The following is a 23535-nucleotide window of genomic DNA, read 5'->3' as shown; positions in this document are numbered from 1 at the left end:
AAGGAAGGAAGGAAGGAAGGAAGGAAGGAAGGAAGGAAGGAAGGAAGGAAGGAAGGAAGGAAGGAAGGAAAGAAGGAAGGAAGGACACAAAAATTTACTAATGGACAGGGGACAAAACTTGGTCATTCAGTTCCATGTTCTCCTCCCAAGATAGAACCCAGGCCTAATAATTCCTGGCCCATACTATGGCCAATATCATTTTCTGCTTTACCCCTTTCATGCCTTACTTTCTTCAAGAGTAACTAACCCTTGGAAAAACTGAACCATTAGCAGACCCATTCAGAGTCTCTCACTAACATAAATTCCCATAGAATGTTACAAAAGATTATGGAGGAGGTGGAAGTTACTTAAAACAAAAACAAAAAACATCAGCTGCCTAACTTATTTCCTATTTAACCTGCCTTTTTTAAGGCCCTGGACAGGTAGAAATGTAAATGGTGAGCATGGCTGCCTGGAGGAAATCAACACTGTGCTTGCTGTTGCCTGAGTCGACCTTCCCTATCTCTGTTGCCCTGGGTAACCTCAGTTACACATCATGCTCAGGGTGAAGCCAGATATCATCAGTCCTAATTTTAAAGATCCCTCTTCATTTATTTCCCCTGGGCATGCCCTTTTCTCTCTTTCTATTCATTCCTTCATCTTCCTTCCCCTTTCATTCTGCCTTTCTACTTTTTCCTTATTTTTTCTTCTTTCTTCTCATTTTTTCCTTCTCCTTTCTCTCTGTTGTCCTTCCTTTTCCCTTTCTGACATACCTGTGGATGCACAGATGCTCCCTGAAACTCTCTCTCTCTCTCTCTCTCTCTCTCTCTCTCTCTCTCTCTCTCTCTCTCTCTCTCCCACTCAACACTTCCGCTTGGACCTTAAAAAATCCTCAAAGCTATCAAAAAACCCCCAGAGCCTTCACACGCTTCCAGCCATCTAAAGCCTTTAGAACTTTAGAATGGAAACTTTCAGAGAGCCCTTCAGAAATACTTAGAATTTTCAGAGCCCCCCTGAAGTCCTCAGAGACTTTAGAGCCTTCAGAAGCCTTTTGTGTCTTAAGAGACTAGAGGCTTTGGAAGTCTTCAGAGCCCAAGAAAGTCATAAGAGAACCCAGAAGCCTGTGGAACCTCTAGCAGCCTGTAGAGGCTTTAGAACCCTCAGGAGTCCTTGGATGATTCACAATCTTTGAGAGCAAAGGGGGCTATCAGTGTTCCGATGTAGGGTGGGGCAACGTGTCATAGTGGCAATAGCCCACACTCATCATCGTAAGAAGAATAGAGAGTGAAGTACACAGCCTTGGGATAAAGGTGCACTGGGTCACAAATGGTGAGTCTGTCCTGTAACAATGGTCAGCTAGATAAGGCTGATTTCTTAGTTGTTCTGATTTTAGGTAAACAAACTGCCATGCCCAAGTCCAAGCCATGAGTTTTTGTGGTCACTTAATGAACCCAAGAGTTCTTTGTGGTGGGGGAAGGGACGTTCACAAGGGGCTATATGTGAATGCTTCATGCAAGGCAACTAGCCCAGGAAGGTTTCTCATGGCAGTGCCCAGTGTATAATAGGCATTTAGTAAATGATTGTTGAATTGTATGAAACAAGTTCTTTTCTAAACCCGGCTTCCTACGGATGCTGGTTATATTAGCACATCTTCAGTGGATGACCTCATCATCATTCTGCAGGCAGAGCCAAGCCTCAGGAGGGTGACGTCAGCACAAAAAAACCTGGGAGATAGAACAAAGGGAAAGGGAGTGGAACAGAAGAGTATAAATTATGGACCCAAATTTACTGTTCACCCCCCTAGACTGGCCCTATGACTTCCCAATGCCTCATCTCAGTGGAATGGTAGACCAGACTTTTATATTCTATGGCAACCTTTCTTCTTCCCTCCCTCTCTCCTTCCCTCTGTCTCTCCATCCCTCCTTCCCTTCCTTCCTTCCTCCCCTCCCTGCCTCTCTCTCTCTCTCTCTCTCTCTCTCTCTCTCTCTCTCTCTCTCTCCCTCTCTCCCTCCCTCTCCATTAATTAATTACTATCTACAAGGCATTATGCTAGGCACTAGTCATCTGAATAGCATAGATCCTTCTTCCTGTTCACCACAGATGAAGTGACCAGTATATACACCTGGAGATAGGTATTAATATTAATAATAGTTAACATATATAATTTTTAAGGGTTACAAAGTACTTTCCATACAAGATCTCATTTGAGCCTCATAATCAGGTGATGTAGGTAACTAGAGATTCTATCTCTAATTTAAAGATAAGGAAATAGTCTCAGAGAAATTAATTGACTTGTCGATGGTCACACAAATACTGTCAGAGGTGGGGAAAAAAGTTGGGCAAAAGCAAGTATTTTAAAAAGTCTCCCAAACTCAACTTACTCTATCTCCATGCTGGTGCTATTCCTCCCGCTCATATCACCTTCTTCTTTACAACTGGCAGGCCGTAGGTCCTGTTCTCTTCAAAATTATATCCAAACTTTGCATTGTGCAGCCCTCTCAGACTAACTCTTCTTAAAGCAAATTAACCTTTATTTGGTACCCGTTTCTTCTTTATGACTCTTGTCAGTTATCTGTTTAGATAAACTTCTGCTGTCTCTATACATATGCTCAGAGAATATGCCAGGGGTGCTATTGTCCAGTTTTTTGGTGCACAGTAGTCAAACATATGCCTAGATATGAATACATGCACTATAAATTTTTTGGAGGGGGAAGGCAGGGCAATTGAGATTAAGTGATTTGCCCAAGGTCACACAGCTGGTACATGTGTCAAGTCTCTGAGGCTGGATTTGAACTCAGGTCCTCCTGACTCCAGGGCTGGTGCTCTACTCACTTCACCACCTAGCTGCCCTCCACTACAAATTTTTGATGAGTGATTGCCTATATCCCCATTAACTGTAAACTTTTGAGGACAGATACCAAGTCTTCCATTTTTTTAGTGTCTATCCACAATGTTTGGGGAAAGACTGTACAAAGTGTACAGACATTCATGACTAAAAAATTATTTAACTTACAATACTCACGTAGCATCATGTAACAACAATGCTGCTTGCCACTACTGTGGCTATGTAAGACCAATAACACCAGCACACGGAAGGGCTGCCAGCATAGGTTCTTTGATCTGCTTTTCTAAGGAAAGCAACTTTAAGTGGTTAACAGTCTCACTTTAATCAAACACAATTTATTTACTTCGGGGGGAAAAGCCAGCACCCTGAACTTCAGAGCAAATACAAAGAGAAATTACAAACAGAAAATATGAACAGATCAAATAACACAAGCCAGTAGACAGACTTCTAGCTTTCTGTCCAACATTTCAGTACATAGCTACCAAGAAAGCACCAATATCTGGGTTTTAAAAGCCAGAGGGGGCTCCTTAACAATGGCTACACAGAGTCTCATCTGGTCAAATCACACAACACTCTTCCAGTGAGTGAGAGAACCCAAAGGCAAAACGCCAACCTCTGAGTTTATATATCCTGTTCAGGGTCAAAGGGCATCACAACCATGCAACTCAAACCTATGTGAACTAGGCTTTCTCGTTTCTTTTTTTTTATGAAAATCCTTTATAACGTTAATATTTGTGCCTCATTTCTAAAATATACAGGGAACTGAGCCAAATATATAGGAATACAAGCCATTCCCCAATTGAGAAAAGGTCAAAGGATATGAACAGGCAGTTTTCAGAGGAAGAAATTAAAGCTATCTATAGGCATATGAAAAAATTCTCTGGATCACTACTGATTAGAGAAATGCAAATCAAAACAACTCTTAGATACCACATCTCTCCTGTAAGATTGGCTAAAATAACAAAGCAGGAGGATGATAAATGCTGGAGAGGATGTGGGAAAATTGGAACATTGTTGCATTGCTGGTGGAGTTGTGAGATGATCCAGCCATTTTGGAGAGTAATTTGGAACTACACCCAAAGAGCCATAGGAATGTTCATACCCTTTGACCCAGCAATACCACTTCTAGGGTTGTATCCCAAAGATATCACACAAGCAGGAAAAGGACCCATATGTACAAGGATATTTATAGCAGCTCTTTTGGTGGTAGCCAAGAATTGGAAATCAAAGGGATGCCCATCAACTGGGGAATGGCTGAACAAGCTGCGGTATACGAAGGTGATGGAATACTATTGTGCCATAAGAAATGGGGATGATGCAGACTTCGTAACAACCTGGAAAAACCTACACGACATAATGCTGAGTGAGCGGAGCAGAGCCAGGAGAACGTTGTGCACAGCCACAGATATACGGATTCCGTGAGGACCAACCCTGACATATTGCGTTCTTCTCAGCAACCTAAGGGGCAAGGACAACTCCAGGGGACTCACGATGGAGAATGCTGTCTTCATCCAGAGAAAGAACTGCGAAGTTTGAATACAGATCAAGGCGTACTACATGCTCGCCTTTTTTTGCTTCTCTTTTGTTTTTGTTTTTGGGTTGTTTTTTTTTTTTGGTTCTATTTCTTCTTTCTCATGATTCATTCCATTGGTCAAAATTCTTCTCCACAACTTGACTAGTGCATAAATTAATTCAATGCAAAGTTATACATGACAGTTATATGAGATTCCATGCCGTCTTGGGGAGGGAGGGGGGAGGGAGGGGAGAAAATCTGGAACTCAAAACTATGTAGAACCGTGTGTGGTAAACTAAAAATAAATAAATAAATTTTAAAAAAAGGATGCCAGGTACATGTACAACATTTCTCATATTTATTCTCTTTTTCTATTCACGTGGCCATCATCCTAGTTCATGATCCTATTACATCTCATCTGTATTATTGTAATAGTCTCCTAACTTGTCTCCTTATCTCCCTGTGGTTGCCAAATTAATATTCAAGCTGGATCTTGAAGAATGGCAGGATTTGGATAGTAACCCCAAAAGTAAAGCATTCAGTTCATTGAGGAGCTGAGATTAGGACCAAGTGTCAATTTCCAGTCCAGTATTCGAGAGGCACTGGAAATGTAGGCTAGGTAGCTTGTTTGACTGAATAGGCAGGTATTATCTCACCCTCCAGGGACCTTTCCTGGTTGCTCCAACCAGAGGGCTCCAAAGAAAGCTAGTGCTGACTTACTGCAGGTCTTCTAAGGGCTCCCTTGGATATTCAGACTATCCATTATGCCCATTATTTTCTTGTATCTGGCTTCATGACAACCATATTATTGCCTTGTCCTTGCTGCTTAATGTCTGGTGAAACAGACTGGTGACTTTGATACTATAGATAATATAGGTTAAGCATTAACCTTAAAATACTAATCCCAAAACAACAGAAAGAAGTCATTCCAAGCCAACAAGTTACTGACTCAACAAACTCTGAAGGATCCTTATTGTAATTTTGTGTTGAAAAAAAAGTATGACATGACTCTGTCTCAGGAGATTAAATGTTAGCAGATTATCCTCGCTTTCCAAATGACTGTTTAGAGCTTTCTTCTAAAGACTCTGTGGAGGCCCCATGATTGCCATTGAAAAAAAAGTTTTCAATCTTTTAAAATGTTTGTTAGCAACCCTTTCTCCTTTTCCCAGATGCAACTGGGGAATAGTTTGAAGAGTTAATTGCAATTGATAATCTGTAATTGGGGACTTATGGTTTCCCTAGAGCTCTATGCTAATAGCTGCAGAATCTTATTAGAGAATTTAATTAATGCATCTCTACCACATTTTCATTTGCTGGAGAGAAAAAAATAACAAAAAGGAATAGTGATGAAAGGCTTTTCGTAGAGATGAGAAAAACTGGATTTTTTTAAAGCTTCATTGTTAGGGAGTCCTCTCTTTATGCAATATTGCTTGATTAAATGAAGTAAAAAGCTACCTGGGATTTTAAAAAGGCCTGATATTCAGCTTTCTAGAGGCAGTATGCTATAGTGGGTAGAGTAATGAGTTTGGAGACAAGAAGACTGGCATTGAAGTACCATCTCTGAGACTAGTTATATGACTCTTGGCTAATCACTTAACCTCTATGTGCCTCAGGCTATTCCTTAGGATTTATATACTAAATAATAAATGGCTTAACTCTGTATTGGTGGAGGGAATTCTCACACTAGGATTTCCCTCCATTGTGTTAAGGTCAGCTCATTGCCCTGCCTAATTTTAGAGTATACAATAACACTGAAAAAGATGGCATTCTTTCTTAGGCTCTGTTATAAAAGATAGATGACAATATAGTTTCCGTAATTCTAGGGAAACAAAATATCAAAAACTTGAATAATAAAGAATGGTACATGCTGTATATATTTATTAATCATATTTGTGAGGGACAAATTTAACCATAAGTAGTTGTCCACATGATGTCATTTAATAGACAGCAAAAGGTTCCCCTCTGCCTCCAAAATATCATCCTATTTCAATGCCCAAAATTACACCATTAGAGTCATTCTTTGAGTCCTATCTTCATGTTTTCAGGAATGTCCTATTAAAAAGCAGGTATCATACTGAGAGATTATGAATTAAGCTATTATTTGAAAAAATCTAATTATTCTGATGCAGATAAGTATTGCCCTCAATTAATCTAAATCAGTGAAGTTTTGTTGTTTTGTTAACAGCGTGGGTATAAAGTTCTTTCACAGAGAAAACTGAAATATTGACTAAGGTTATTTCTTATTTTACATGATCTATTTTCTTAGGCCAATGTTGTCATGGCAAAATTGTGAAGTAGACAAAGCTGGTATTCAGTACCCTAATATCTATCCTAACTATACCTGATTTCCTACCTCCAGAGCTCACAATATTTTCATCATCACCACCACCACCATCATCATCTTCATCACTACCATTTTCATGGACCCTCTGAAATGGGCCCTGGATCTACCATCTCTATTTAGGAAGTTTCAATGACTCCATATTTCTTCTAGGATAAAATAAAAACATCTCAGTATAGTTTAAAAAGCTGGCTTCAGCTTACTTTTCCAGGATTATTGCACATTATATCCCTTTGTACACATTCTAGACAAATTGACCTCTTTGCTATGCCCTGAACTCAGTATTTTATCTCCCAACTCAATGCTTTTGCAAAGGTTGTACTCCATGCCTAGAATGCTCTTCTTCCTCATTTCTACCACTTTCAATGCCTGATTCATTCCAAGCATCAGCAAATAGGTCACTTTGTATAGAAAATCTTTCTTAGTTCCCCTAGTTTTGAATGTCCTCTTCCTCCTCAAATCATTCTTTATCTTTTTACTTGTGTTACCAAAGAGAATTCTCTTTGAGAGAAGAGATTTTCCTTTTTCCTTTGTTACTTTAGTACTTGAACGTGTAAGAGTTATAAAAGAAATATGTTGAATTGAATCGGGAACTATTATACTCTTCACCCTCCATGGCAGTTGAAGATGAGAAAAAGACAGCTTTCATTTATATAGTGGACTTCTGCCAATTTGAGCACAATCCACAAGGGATTTCACCAGCCACTTTTCCACAGAAAAGCACTGAGCAATTTATAATACTTAGAGACACTTGTCTGCCTGGATGACCTCACTGTATTGGTAAGATAGTCATAGAATTAGAGGATCATGAATGTAGACTTGGGAGGGACCTTAGATGTCGTTTTGTGCAGTCCTCCTCCTTTTATAGCTAGAAACCAAGTCACCAAGAGGTAAAACGAATTGTACATCAAGTAGGCAGTAAGAGGTAGAGAAGGGATTTGAACCCAGATCCTCTGATTCTGAAACTAGCACTCTTTCCACTGAACCACTCTGCCTCTCAAGATAAAAAGAAAAATTGCTTTATATAGGCTGACTTCTAGTCTTCAAGATGTCCATTTGCAGCCATGAGTTTTACTGAGCATCTATCAGATGTGTGGGTCTTACACAATATCTTAACAGGGAGAGGCTGCTGATCCTAAAGAAGTTAAGGATGCATATTACCTGGCCATATACAAAGAATTGTCACATGTTGAAGGTGCTTCTGAGATCTGCCATTGTGACAGAGCCCCTCAAAGACTTCACCAAGTACAGTTTGTTAGACAGAATCAAAAGCCAATTGGTGGAATGGAAGTTCAGAAATGATGTTCTTACCAAATGGAACAATATAGACTTCATCTTTTGGTATGCTTTGGGTCTCCATCCCTGAATAAGAAGTGAGACCAGATTCAAGGACTAGACTTCAAGGACCAGAACAGTCAGTACAGAGACAGAATGGTACAGTGTCAAGAGCACTGGCTCCAACGTCAGAGAAAATGGACTCAAATACGAATTCTGATCTTTCTTCTCAGCATGACCTTAGGCAAGCTACCCTCACTAGACTTCAGTTTCCTCATCCATAAAATAAGGGGACTTTAAAGTCCCTTCCAACCCTGGACTTATGGTCCTATGAACTGCCACATACACATACAAACTCCATAGTTGTCTTCTATCAATGCAAAGTTCTTTATATTATATACAAATGACAGCCTAGTTTGCTTGGGTATTGTTTTGTACCAGATGGCTAAGAAGTATTTGCCTGGCAGTGGGACTTCCCTTATTCACAAACTAGAGTTTGGAGTCTTAAAGAAGACTACTGCTAGAAAGTTTTGAGATTATATATAAGGAGCATGGTTCCAGCTAATGACAGAACAGAATCTATTGACATGTATCCTAAAGACTGCCAAGTTGTTTGTTTTGGGGCCATTTAGTAGTCCAGGGCAGGAAGAAGTAAAGTGAGCCCAGATGCCCTGTCCTCATGCCTCAGAGACCACAGGGATTCCTACAGATGGGACAAAGTTGATCTATGATTCAAAGGGAGCAGGGCTTTTGGTACAGGCTGGTATAGCAGAGAGAATGAGATTTCTCCAGTGTGTAACATCAGTGGAAGTAAATAAATGCCATAGTTCTCAGCCAGTTCTCCAAATCCAGGTGCAATATGGTTAGCTAAATTGAAGAATGTTGTCAATAAAAGTTATACTGGCCAGGGATTATGTTGACGATGATGACAGCCAACATTTGTGTAATGTTTTTTTTTCTGAATTCCATACTCTACTATTTAACTTTTCAGTTTTCAGCATTGAGTTCCACAAGGTTTTGAGTTACAAATTTTCTTCCCATTTCTACCCTCCCCCCCCACTCCAAGATGGCAAATATTCTGATTGCCTGGTTCCCCAGTAAGCCCTCCTTTCTGTCACCCCCCCTTCACCCCCCCCATCCCTTTCTGCCTTACTTTCTTGTAGGGCAAGATGGATTTCCATGCCCCATTGCCTGTATATCTTATTTCCCAGTTGCATGCAAAAACGACCCTTTTTTGAGCATCTGCTTTTAAAACTTTGAGTTCCAAATTCTCTCCCCTCTTTGCTCCCCACACACTCCCTCTAAGAAGGCAAGCCTTTCAATATAGGTCACACATATATCATTATGCAAAACACTCCCATGAATAGTCATGCTGTGAAAGATTAACTATATTTCCCTCCCTCCTATCCTGTCTCCCTTTATTCAATTTTCTCCCTTGACTCTGTGCCTTTTCAAAAGTGTTTGCTTTTGATTACTTCTTCCCCCTATCTGCCCTCCCTTCTATCGTCTCCCCTTTTTTATCCCCTTCCCACTACTTTCATGTGGGGCTAGATACCCAGTTGAGTGTGTATGTTATTCCATCCTCAAGGCAAATCCGATGAGAGCAAGATTCACTCATTCCCCCTCACCTGCACCCTCTTCCCTTCCAACAGAACTGCTTTTTCTTGCCACTTTTATGTGAAATAATTTACCCTATTCTATCTCTCCCTTTCTCCCTCTCTCAATGTATTCCTCTCTCATCCCTTAATTTAATTTTATTTTTTTTTAGATATCATCCCTTCATATTCAACTCACCCTGTACCCTCTGCATATATATATATGTATATTCCCTTCAACCACCCTAATACTGAGAAAGGTCTCATGAATTACACACATCATCTTTCCATGTAGGAATGTAAGCAAAACAGTTCCACTTTAGTAAGTCCCTTATGAGTTCTCTTTCTTGTTTACCTTTTCATGCTTCTCTTGATTCTTGTGTTTGAAAGTCAAATTTTCTATTCAGCTCTGGTCTTTTCACTGAGAAAGCTTGAAAGTCCTCTATTTTATTGAAAATCCATATTTTGCCCTGGAGCATGATACTCAGTTTTGCTGGGTAGGTGATTCTTGGTTTTAATCCTAACTCCTTTGACCTCCTGAATATCATATTCCAAGCCCTTCCATCCCTTAATGTGGAGCTGCTAGATCTCGTGTTATCCTAATTGTGTTTCCACCATACTCAAATTAGTTCTTTCTGGCTGCTTGCAGTACTTTCTCCTTGACCTGGGAATTCTGGAATTTGGAGACAAAATTCCTAGGAGTTTTCTTTTTGGGATCTTTTTCAAGAGGCTATCAGTGGATTCTTTCAATTTCTATTTTACCCTCTGGCTCTAGAATATCAGGGGAATTTTCCTTGATAATTTCTTGAAAGATGATATCTAGGCTCTTTTTTTGATCATGGCTTTCAGGTAGTCCAGTAATTTTAAAATTATCTCTCCTGGATCTATTTTCCAGGTCAGTGGCTTTTCCAATGAGATATTTCATATTGTCTTCCATTTTTTTATTCCTTTGGTTCTGTTTTATAATATCTTGATTGCTCACAAATTCACTAGCTTCCACTTTTTCCAATATACTTTTTAAGGTAGTATTTTCTTCAGTGGTATTTTAGACCTCCTTTTCCATTTGGCTAATTCTGCCTTTCAAGGCATTCTTCTCTTCATTGGCTTTTTGGAGCTCTTTTGCCATTTGAGTCAGTCTATTTTTAAGCTGTTAATTTTGTTCAGTATTTTTTGGGTCTCCTTTAGCAAGTCATTGACTTGTTTTTCATGATTTTCTTGCATCACTCTCATTTCTCTTCCCAATTTTTCCTCTGCTTCTCTAATTTGCTTTTCCAAATCCTTTTTGAGCTCTTCCGTGGCCTGAGGCCAATTCATATTTTTCTTTGAGGTTTTTGATGTAGGCTCTTTGACTTTGTTGACTTCTTCTGGCTGTATGTTTGGATCTTCTTTGTCACCAAAAACAGATTCCAAAGTCTGAGTCTGAATCTGAGTTCGTTTTCACTGCCTGTTCATGTTCCCATCCAACTACTTGACCCTTGGGCTTTTTGTCAGTGTATGACTGCTTGTAGAGTAGAGAGTACTTTGTCCCAAGCTTGAGGGGCTGCACTGCTGTTTTCAGAGCTACTTCTACACAGCAAGCTCTGCCACACCATTGCTCTTCCTCTCCCAAGAGCCACCAACCTGGACAGTGACCCACATCCAAGCAGGCTCTGTACTCCTGCTGTGATCCGCCACTTAATTTCTCCCACTAGGTGGGCCTGGGGCTGGAAGCAACTGCAGCTAGAGCTCTGGAAGCATCCCCAGAGCTGCACCACTTCCTTGCCCCCTGCAGTTGGGGCCGACTATGCACTCCTTTCACTCTGATCCAGCAGATCCAACAATTTTTCCCACTGACCTGCTCTCTTGTGTTTGGTGTTTGTGGGCTGAGAAGTCTGGTAACTGCCACAGCTCAATGATTCAGGGTGCTACTGCATGTTCTGCCGGCTCTCAGTCTGGTTGGTCCTAGCGCAGCCCATGCTGGGCTGTGCTCCACTCTGCTCCCAGCTCCCAGTGATAGACTCTTCCCAGTGACCATCTAGGCTTTCCTGGGCTGGATCCCAGCTTCCCTTTGCTATTTTGTGGGTTCTGTAGCTCTAGAATTTGTTCAGAGCCAATTTTACAGGTGTTTGGAGGGACCTGGGGGAGAGCTTAAGCAAGTCCCTGCTTTCCAACCACCATTTTCTATTTATGTGATTTTTAAGGTTTATAAAGCACTTTGTTAACTCATTCCATCCTCACAACAACCTGATGAGGTAGGTACTATTTTCATCCCCATTTTGTAGACAAATGAGGTTGAGAGCAGCTAAGTCACTTAGTGAGGGTCATATAGTTAGTATGTATCCGAAAGTAGATTTGAGCTCAACTCTCCTTGGCTCCAAGTCCAACACTGTATCACCTACCCCATGCTTCCTCCCTAAGGAGGACTTGACCAACCAAGAATTAGGGGTAGCTTGCCTAAAGTCTAATAACTTTTATAGGTGTACCATAAATTGGTACTCATTGATGAAATATTCTATCGAAAAGCAAGACATATCTACAGAGTACAAAGGCAATCAGTAAGTAGTGATGAAGTGCCCTTCCCCCCACCCCAAGCCCATGATGATTTTTTATGTACAAGTTAGGGGAAAGAGAGACAGAAACAGAGAAAGACAGAGATCTGGTAAAAAAAAAAAACAAATCCAGGTGGTTTTAAATGGCAGCTAATATTCATTAAAAGCCAGAGACATGCTGATTGAGACATCATGGTGAGAAAATTACATAGAGGTAGGGTTTAGATGGGGTCCACACATCCCCAAAGTCTATGAATAAATTTCCAAGGGTCTAGGAGCTTGGATAGGAAAAATCATGTCTTTGTTTTCACTGATCTCTAGCTGAAATTTTGCTTTTTCAATTATTTAAAGACATTATTCTGAGAAGGGGTCCATTGGCTTCACTAAATGACAAAAGGAGTCTATGACACAAAACGGTTAATGTAAGGTGCTCTTGAGAGCCTGATGAGCTTGGGAGTTGAGGCCCACAGACAGTCCCATGGGAAAAAGGAATTATCTGGGGCTACATAGTCTGGCTCGGGTCCTCCTCCTCTGATAAGGTAGGCTGTGAACAGCACATGCCCCCTTCCAAATAAGCACTGGACACAAGTTGTCCACGAGCTGTGATGCATGGCCTTGGGGCTCCTGATAGGGTTAGAGGATCATACATGAGCTTGCTTGCACCCAGTAATGAAGGCTAGCACTACATAAAAATCCTCCTTGCTGTAACAATAAACGGAGTATCTTCCATCCTGACTCCTGCCTCATCATTGCGTACCGAGGTCCTTGCTGGTCAAGGACTACCAGGGGTGAGAGGACCCCAACAAGTTAACAACCTCTGGCATAAAATTTAGAGTAAAATAGAAACTAGGGTGAAACAAGCTGAGCTTTGCCCAAAGAGCTGATATTTATAGGGACACCACTTCCTCTTTTAGATAACAGATCACTTTTGGGGTGTGGAGTGTTCAGGAAGGACTAGCACCTCTGGTGTGAGGATTTATCCAGCCTTTTACAAGGCTGCTCATTCACTTTTGGTGTTCATCTGACACCCAACTCTCACCTGGGGATCTGAGAATCTGTAGCAGGCACAGTGGACATACCCCAGTAAAACTGTCTCAGCAAACAGGGTAAACCAGGTTGGAAGTGACTGACGGACCTGAAGCCTGTTGGTGAGTTAGGGGTATGTCTATCCAAAGCATGTTAAGACTTACCCCAGCAGAATGGACTGATGAGAACAATTTGTTCCAACACCCACGAAGGCGGCTGAAGCAGGTGCTGTTGAGTGCTTAGAGTTTGGTCAGACATTGAAGATGCCAAGGTCATCCACTGCCTCCTATGCCATTGCCAGTCATCCTGACTTTTGTCTTGTCACTGGGCTTCTAAGACTCTGGAAGAGAGAGTGAGGCATCTGATGACAATCTGCCTCAATTGAATCTAATTCACTCATAAATCTAGACATCATCCCATGATGTCACTGGTCACCCTCAAAACAAAGGATAAACAACTATAATAGATCATTTAGCCACAATTTATAATTACATACAATTTAATTTATAAACTCCTCATCTTGGCATTGAAAACCCTTCACAACCTGACTCCAACCTACCTTCCCAAGACTATCACACATTACTCCCCTTCATGATCCATGCTCCAGACAAATTGTCTAACAAACTGTTCCTTCAACACAAAATTCCATAACAGCTTGTACAGGCTATGCCTGGCGTACTACCATTCTCACCACTGCCTCTAAGAATTCCTAACTTCTTTTAAAGTCCAGCTCAAATGCCACGTGCTACATGATACCTCTTCTGATTCCCCAGATGCTAGTACCACCTAAAATTATTCTGAATTTACTTTGAATATTCTATTTATTCATATAATTTCCCTTGACAGAAAGTAAGTTCCTTGAGAGTATGGATTTTTACATTTTCCTTTGTATCCTTGGCACCTTGCCTTGCATAATTCCTGGTGCATGGTAGGTGCAAAATGCATATTGACTATGTGATTAGCTAAGTGAATTAAATGGCGGTGGCTAGAGAGCTGGCTGTACAGAGAGTAAGAACTGGGTTCGAGTCTACCTCTGACATAAGTCGTCTGTGTAATGCTGGAAAGTCAGTTAACTTACCCCACCCAACAATCTAAGAGTGTAAGTTGATTACTTACACTGGCAGAGAGAGTTTCCTTGCTCAGAGCTGTTCATACCAATAAAATCACAGTCCAGAACAAAAGAAAATCAGATATAAAAAACACTAGGCCATCAAGAACATTTCCCTTCTGTTTCCCAAACCACTCATGTAAAATAAGGGGAGGCTTCCTCCTGTTTGTCCCAATTTATTCTGCTCTGAATACACTTAAGACTACTTTCTCTCCTCTGTTCTAGCAACACCTCTCAAACCATGTCACTATTTACACAAAAATGTCATAACAAAAAGTTTGGAAGAAACTCTCCTGCAAACAAATTAGAACGTTGATTTAGATAACTCACCAAAGGAAATTTAGTTTTTCACATCACGATCTGAAAAATACTGTCATTATAAATCACTTTTGCCTTATTTCCTAGGTAGCCCTAAATGGTACCTACTTAGCTCCAAAAGTGTTTCCAAGACCCAAGATCCAGTCCAGAAGAGGCAAACACCTCCACGATGGTTTTAAAAGCTTAAATGGACAATTCATCCAACACAATTCAGCAACAGGATATTACCATAGAAACCAGAGAGGGAGTCTAAGGTACCTGAAGAACATGGAGAAGAAGACTAGGAACATGAAGACTTTAAGTCAAAAACTGGCTACCTCAGCCCCATACTACCCTGTGCCATAAGTCTTCACATCCACAATTAAGCAATTAGCCCTGACTTCCTCCTTCTCAGCCACTGCCCCCAGCTGTGGCACCCTTCTTTCCAGAGCCCTAATTTTCCTTGGATTTCTGATGCAATATAAAATCAAGACAAAGGACTGTCAAGTTCCCCCTACATGTCCTTTACCCCCTTGGGGTGGGGAGATGTGGCACAAGTGTTTGAAACCTAATTAAATGTACTTTTTTCTGATGCGGCCAATGTATGGATTTGTTTTGTTTTGTTTGACTATATTTTTTATCGCAAAGGAGGGTACTTTTTTCATTGGAGATATAATGGGGGAGAAGGATTGCTCCCCCCAAAAGAATAAGAAAATAAATAAAAATGCACAGAAGAGAACAGAAGGAAATTCAAAAGGAGAGAGACAAGCAGAATAGCTTTGAAATAAGCATGTTGAATTTGTTATACTTGCTTAATCAAACTGCTCATATACAATCCAATTTTTGTGTTCTTTGTATAGAAATATATAGACATTTCTATTAACTGGTGTTTATCAAGTTCAGAACAACAAAAATATTTAGAATTGTTTTTAAATTAAAAACAAAACAAGTGTCAGCACACACCCCTGATACAATAAGAAGCCTGTTCACCCTGAAGGTAAGATCCAAAGGCCTTCTGATGGTCACTCTTCAGGATCATCCTCTCCTTGCCCCAGACATGAGAATTTCTAGTTTAGGCTCTGACATAAAGTGCTAGATTAGGAATAAGGAAGAACTGGATTCAAATCCCATCTTGGATACTAACTGGTTGTATCAACATGGCCATATTACTGAAACGCTCTGAGCCTCGGTTTCCCTCATCTATAAAACAGGTATGACAATTTTATGTATCCACCTCTCACACAAAGTCATTGTAAGGCTTGAATAAGTTAGTATATATGTAAAATACTTTGCAAATCTTAAAGTCTGTATAAATGTTAATTATTATAGTAGGATCATACAGTCAAAAATCAGGAAGTAGAAGGAATCTCAGAAGCCATTTAGTCCAATTCCTCCATTTTAGAGATGAGGAAACTGAGGCTCAAGAAAGTTAAGTAACTTGCCAGTGGTAAAAACCTGCCATCTGAGTGGCTTGAAAGTATAAATGATACTAAAGTTTTGTAGTAGAAGTGCAAAAGATTCTTGTCCTTTAGAGGGGGATCAGGACATAAGCTAGGCCCAGGGACTGGGGGCCTCTTCAAGTTCTCAAAGTGCAGCCCTTTGACTGAGCTTGAATTGAGGACCTACAGGTCCACGTGTGACCTCGAGGCTGTAGGGTCCCCATTTCTGAGCTAGACTTTTCCCTCGCGGACTCCCGCTTTTTACTAAGTAATTCAGTACAGAATTTTTACCCTTCCTCAGAGGAACACTTTTTCTAACTCGAAGCTTCTCCCATTCAGACCTTCTGATGAGGAATTCCTTACTCCTCGATCCCTTCCTGGTTCCTAGGAGGGGGTCTCTGCCACCAAAGTGGAAATAACTGTGGCTGTCCTAAACATAGAGGGAGAAGACGCAGAGCTGGATCAGACCAAGAACAATAGGCATAAAATCTGCCCCAAATTAACTCATTTGAATTCTACTTTATTACCCTCCTGTCTTTGATGGAGGTGCTAATTAACAGAGAAATGAAGCCATTATGTTTGAATAATTCATAATCAGTTACTGAATAATGGAGAATTGGTTATATTTTTCTCCGCTGTCGGTATAGATAAATATTAAAAGCATGTCACTGCTAAACACTGAATAAGTAGTTATCATCTCAAGCAAGAAAAGCGTGAATTAGGACCCCAGCTTGCACTTGCAATATCAAGGCTAATCATTTCTTAAAAATAAGTAAACGATTCTATCTTCATTATAGTCACTTGTGGTGATAAACAAAGAAAGGCATGCTTAATTTTGCATGTGTGTTTTTGTACACTGTCCCTTATGCCTGGAATGTGCTATTTTCTTATCTCCATCTTTTGGAACCCCTATCTTTAGCAAGGCTCAGGTCACCTGCCAGCTTCTACAGGAAACCTTTTTTGATATCCTTAATTGTTAGTGTTAATTTGTTTCTTAATAGACATCTTATTTGTGTACATGTTATACCTTCCCTTTCCCCCAATAAGCTGGTGATAGTAGGGTCTGCTTTTTTTTTGTAGTTTAGTTTTTATTTCATAATCATAAACTTATCTCTGTTGTCTAGCCAGACTTGTAGAAGGAAAAAGGAAATGAAATCCAAAGAGAATTGCAGCAAGTGAGAGCACGAGGATTACAGGGTATAGGAGCAGATGGGATTTGGGGGTGCTCTCTCCAGCTACAGAGGAGTGGTTTGATGGTTAAGACAAAAATACAAAACAAAAAATCTTATGAGAGTTGTCCACAGTCAGCAATAGCAATCTTTTTGCTGGTCTTGCCATCCCAAGAACCGAAACGCTCCACGGCTTCCACCATGTTTATGCCTTCTTTCACTTGACCAAAGGCCACATGCTTGCCATCCATCCAGTCTTGGCAGTACAGATGAAAAACTGGGAGCCATTTGTGTTGGGTCCAGCATTTGCCACGGACGAGATGCCAGGACCACTATGCTTCCGGATGAAGTTCTCATCAGCAAATTTCTCACCATAGATGGACTTGCCACCAGTGCCATTATGGCATGTGAAGTTACCATCCTGGCACATGAACCCAGGAATGATTCTGTGGAAGCAGGATCCCTTGTAACTAAATCCCTTCTCTCCAGTGCTTAGAGCATGGAAGTTTTCTGTCTTTGGAACCTTGTCTGCTAAGAGCTCGAAAGTAATCCTGCCCAGGGGCTCATTATCTATGGCAATGTCGAAGTACATGCTGGAGTTGGCCATGGCCACAGATGCCTGGGCTGGGCGCAAAGGCAGAGGAAGAGGTGGCGGGGATCGTTGTCCGGCAGAGGGAACCAAGACTAGGACTCCCAGTGGTGGCGCCTGCAAAGCTGCTAGGGTCAGCTTTTTAAAAAGTTTTTGTTTAGTTTTACATTTTCTCTTCATCCCCCAGACCTAGCATAGTGCTGTGAACATTTTGTGGTTGTTAAATTGTTTTTTCAGTTGTATCTGACTCTAAAACTGTACGGCTATTCTTAGCTGAACTAGACTATTGGTGTTATTGCCGTTGTTCAGTCATGTCTGACTTTTTGTGTCCCCATTTGGGGTTTTCTTGGCAAAGATACTGGAATGGTTTGCTGTTTCCTTATCCAGATCATTTTACAGATGAGGAAATGGAGGAAAACAAGGTTAAGTGACTTACTCAGGGTCACATAGCTAGTAAGTGTCTGAGGCAGGTTTTGAACTCAGGTCTTCTTGACTCTAGGCCCCACGCTCTAACCGCGGCACATCACCTAGCTGCCTGCTGTGAACACAGAAGTCACTTAATAAATGCAGGTTGTATCCGAGTGGATCAGTATCTCAGCCAATATTATCATGAAGTGACACCTAAAACCAAGGCATACAGTTTTGTCTAAAATAAATGACTATTAATCAACGTGGAAGTGCAAATATAATTTTTCTTCATGATATTTAAAATTGTTCTTCCCCAGCATAGCCATTAACTATACTTGAGTCTTAGCTTTAATAATGGTTAATAACTATATACTGTGGATTAATATTATACATTATAGGAACATAGAGCCAGAAGGGATCTTAGAAACTACATAGTCAGGGCTGGGTTGCAGGTCACATCCAGGGAGAAGGCTGTTTGGCCTCAGATTCAAATTGAAAGGAGACCTCAAATTCAGCAGGTAAGAAACTATCTCTGTATGATTTCATTGTTCAGCTGGGAGATAAAAGTATGTGAGTGACTTCATTATTATTAATACCTAATGTCACGTTACAGAAACAAGATTTTTTTCAGTGTAGTTACACAGGGGGAACAAAGGTCAGAAAAGTACTTATTAAATAAAAATTCAAATTGAGTCATTTTTTTTGGTGTCCTCGTTTTATGTCATTTGCCTTTTTTAAGTTTGAGACTTAAAAACTGGAAATAGCTGGATCTCTAGACCTGAGACCCACTACCTCGAAATCTTCAGGTTTCCTATATCCTAAAAATATCTTTCTTTAATGCTGCTAGTTCCTTATCTCTTAAACCCTTACATTCTCTTAAATCCTTAATGCTTTAACTCCTTAACCCTCTCCTTTCCCCATCTCCTTCCCACTACCAGACTGAAATTGCCCCTTCAGATGTCACCTCTTAATTTCTGTAACATATAAAAAGTTAGAGAGACATAGTTTCTGGGTAATTAATCATTATATTAATCATTACTAGCAGATAATTAATAAAAGGGGTCAGTGGAACTCTGTCATAATAAAGAGAAATCATGGCGGCCTGTCTATGCTTATATGCCTTTGGATGAGGGGGTGTTACCCAACAGGGGCAATTAGCTCTGATTGGTTAACAGTTAATGAGAGACTCAATATTATAATGAGAGGTGGGCCCACTCCAATTGAGGGGCTAGGAGAGTGACACAGTGTCACTCTTTTACACCCAGACCACACTCAGCCTGGGCAATCTAGACAAAGAATCTACCTTTACCGAAGCCAGCCAGAGTGGAACACAATGGGCCAGAATTCACCTTAGAACAGATTTTCTTTGTAAGGTTTTCTAGTTGAGTGTGGTAACAATTCCAAGATTTCATCTCATAAGAAAACTAAGCTTTCAGAGAAGTAAGCTTTGACCTAATCTCTATATGAGGAAGGGAAAAAATCCTGGATCTCCCCAATATTACCAGTTGGTTATTTAATACTCATTTCTCTCATTTCCAAATTCAATGGCTACCAAACCACAGAATTTCATAGTTGGGAAAGGAACCTGGGAGTTCACCTAGATCTTCTGTTGTAGTATATACCTGAACAAGAATTCCCTCTACAAAATGTCTGAGACCAGCCTTGGTTTGAAGACCTCTGAAGAACTTACTACCCCTCAAGTCAGCCCAATATACTTTTGCATAGCTCTAATTATTAATCATGGACAGCTAGGTGGTATAGTGGTTAGAGCACTGGGCTTAGAATCAGGAAGACTCACCTCCATGAGTTCAAATCTGGCCTCAGACATATACTAGCTGTGTGATCCTGGGCAAATCATTTAACCCTGTTTGCCTCAGTTCCTCATCTGTAAAAGTGAGCTGGAGAAGGAAATGATAAACCACTCTAGGATCTTTGCCAAGAAAACCCCAAATGGGGTCATGAAGAATTGTACACAACTGAACAACAATAAAACTGTTAATACATTTTTCTTGACATCAAAGTTAAATTCTCCTCTTTGCAACTTCTATTCATTGCTACTTTTCCTGCCAAATAGACTAAATATAACCCCTCTTTCATTTGGTAGCCTGTTGAATTTTTTCAAAAAATGCACTGGAGAACTTAACCCACTTAGCTTTGTAACTGCCACGAAGGGACTGGGGTGTCTTGATCAGTGAATGTATAAGCACAAACTCACATGGCTCCATAGTATATCTCCACTTCCACCTCTCATTTAACATTTATTCTTACTAAATTTCATCTTATTAGATTTGTGCCAATTCTCTAGCCTATGAAAATATTTTTGGATCTTGACTGTCATCCACTGTATTATCTGACTCCCAGATTTGTGTTAACCACAAATTTCATAAACATGCCATTTTTAAGTCATTAATAAAAATGTTAAACAGCATAGGACAGAGCAGAGGTATAACTGGAGATATCCTTTCAAATCTGCAGAAAACTATTAATGACCATTCTTTGGATCTGGCCCTTCCACCAAGTGTGAATCCATCTAATCTCTTCATTTGGAGGATAAATCTATAGCATTCTCCTAAGCTGTTGGTTTAATAACACTATTCACAAAAAGAAAATAAGATTACTCCGGCATGACTTGTTCTTGATAAACCTAAGTGATCTATGTGATAACCACTTCCATTTTTAGATGTTATTAACTATCACTTTAATGCTATGGTTTTAAGAATTAATGTCAAGTCCGCTGGCCAGTAGCTTAAATACGCTAATCTCCTCCTTTTTTGATGAAAATGGGTATGTATGTTCTTTTTCTCATTAGGTGAAATCTTTCCCAATTAAATTGTGAGTTCCTCAAGAGGAGGGACTATCTTTTGCCTTTCTTTGTATCCCCATGTAACAACAATGAGACTTGCGGCAGCTGTTAAGGTGTAAGACCCAACAAGACCAGCAACAAGAGCTGCCAACACAGATTGTTTGATCTGCTTTACTAAGGAAAGTAACTTTAAGGGGTTAAAAATCTCACTTTAATCCAACTTACATATATCATTCACTTAATTCAGGGGGAAAAACCAGCACCCTGAACTTCAGAGCAAATACAAACAAATTACAAACATACATTATATAAACAGAGCAAATGAACACGAATCAACAGACAGATTCTTGTCTGACAAAATCACAACATACGGTTACCAGAAAGAGAAGCACCAACATTTGGGTTTTCTTTAAAACCAGGGGGCTCCAGCAGCTACCCAAAGTCTCCATACCAACACTCTTCCAATGAGTGAGAGCCCCAAAGGCAAAATGCCAACCTCTGAGTTTATATACCCTGTTCAGAGTCAAAGGGCATCACAAACACGCGACTCAAACCCATGTAAACTAGGCTTTCCCTTGAGGAGAGCAGGTCATCAAAGACTCCTGATTTAATATAGTCCAGACTCATCAAAGGCACTTGATTAAATAAATGCTAAAAGAGAAAACAGTAAAAAGTCCCACCTTAATTAGGATACACCCCAGTGCTTAAAACAATGCCTAGTGCGTAATAGGTGCTTAATAAATGCTTTTTGATTGAGTTTTCCAAATCCGGTGGTATGCTCCCTGTTTTTCATAATCTTTGAAATATCATTGACTGTAGCAATCATATCTATGAATTCTTTCAGTACCATCTGGGTCAGGTTATGAAAGCTTTAAAGGCAATTGTACATTCTCTTTTTTATCTTGGATATCAATATCTTCACATCCATATTATCCATCTTTGTTCTGACCTTTCAAGATTGATATGTCTTCTCTTTGGCAGAGAAAACAGAATGAAAACAAGAATTAAGCTGCTATTTCTTTGGAAAATCTTCCTTCAAATAGAAATTTACATTAAGTACTTACTATACACTGTACTAATCACAGAATATACAAATAAAAGTAAAAATATCTCCTGCCCTCGAGGAGCTTATAGTTTAATGGGAAAGACAACACATAAATAACTAGGCATATGTGAGATATATACTGGGGAGATGGTTGTGTATCAGTAATTAAGGTGGGACTTTTTGCTGTTCTTCTCTTAAGTGTCTTTAAGGATTCTGGCCTTTGTTTAAATGGGGCAGATAAAATGAGATCTTGTCTTGGAATGTTTATCAGCACTAAGACAATCTGAGGTCATTGACTTGTATGTGGTGGTACTAAGGATTAACTTTCCCACACCCTAAATGGGATTTTTCACTGTTCTTTGTTCGAGTGCTTCTCAGCACTGAGGTAATCAAGTGCCCCAGGGCCCTGATATGGGTATATAAGATCCTAGCTTGGTGTTTGACTTTTGGGGCTCTGGAAGAGTAGTGTGGGACTCTGGGCAAGCCCTAGTAGCTGCCTCCTCCACCCACCCCACCCCCGCCCCAGCTTTGCTAACCCAGACCCATTGGTTCTTTGATAACTATGAATTGTGATTTGAATCAGACGAGGTCTATCTATTGATGTTTGTAATTTGTTTTTATTTGCTCTGAAGTTCAGGTAGCTGGCTTTCCCTCCTGAACTAAGTGAGTTTATATATGTATGTTTAATTAAAGTGAGATTGTTAACCCCTTAAAGCTACTTTCCTTAGTAAAGCAGATCAAAGAACCTGTATTAGCAGCCTTCTGTGTGCTGGTTATTGTTGGTTTTACACAGCCACAGTAGATGCTAGCCACATTGTTGCTATAGGGAGGCAAGCTCCAAAGAGAAGTTATTTGTTGGCAGTTGAGGATTGAGAAAGTCTCTAACAGAAGGAGGGCTTTGAGTTGAAATACAAGCTTAGTTTATAAGTGACTCTCTCTCTCTCTATCTCTGTGTGTGTGTGTGTGTGTGTGTGTGTGTTATAAACACCTTGTCTGAGAATAGCCTTAAAAACTGAACCTTATTCTATGTAGTTGAAGGAATTTTGTGTGTATGTGATTAACCAACTGAACCAGAACAGGATCTTATGTATTCTCTATTCCTCTCAGACACTATATTTGTTTTAATTAAGACTTTTTTTATTTTTACTTTACAACACCCAGTTCTGTATGATTTTGAGTTCTAGATTTTCTTCCCCACCCCCTCCCCAAGACGGCATGGAATCTGATATATCTTCTACATATAACTTCTCATTAAACTTATTTACACAATAGTCAAGTTGTAACAAAGAATTATGAGCAATGGAATAAATCATGAGAAAAAAGAAACAAAACAAAAAAAGAGGAAAAAAGAGCAAATAGTTTGCCTCAATCTGCATTCATACTCCATAGTTCTTTCTCTCTCAGTCATTATATAACTGTCAATAGGAGATTGGCTAAAGAAAATTGCCCATGAAAGCTTATCTATTCCATTCTCACATTTTCATCAAGGTTACCCTCAATAGACCAGTCTCATAAATACTTATAGAAATAAGAAATTAAGCATAAGGGTTTGTAGTTTTGAGGTCTTTTTAGATT

General features: G+C 40.0%; 1 protein-coding gene and 1 pseudogene across 1 annotated transcript in view; both read right to left on the bottom strand.

Annotated features, from left to right (window-relative positions):
- LOC118828939 (transmembrane and coiled-coil domain-containing protein 5B-like) overlaps nucleotides 1–23535 on the bottom strand; it is a 54202-nt gene that overhangs the window by 12704 nt on the left and 17963 nt on the right. The window lies entirely within an intron of this gene.
- LOC118828940 lies at nucleotides 17232–17722 on the bottom strand (annotated as a pseudogene).

This window comes from Trichosurus vulpecula, chromosome 8 (assembly GCF_011100635.1).
Source record: "Trichosurus vulpecula isolate mTriVul1 chromosome 8, mTriVul1.pri, whole genome shotgun sequence".
NCBI classification, from domain to species: Eukaryota; Metazoa; Chordata; class Mammalia; order Diprotodontia; family Phalangeridae; genus Trichosurus; species Trichosurus vulpecula.
This window is presented reverse-complemented; position numbering and strand designations above follow the sequence as displayed.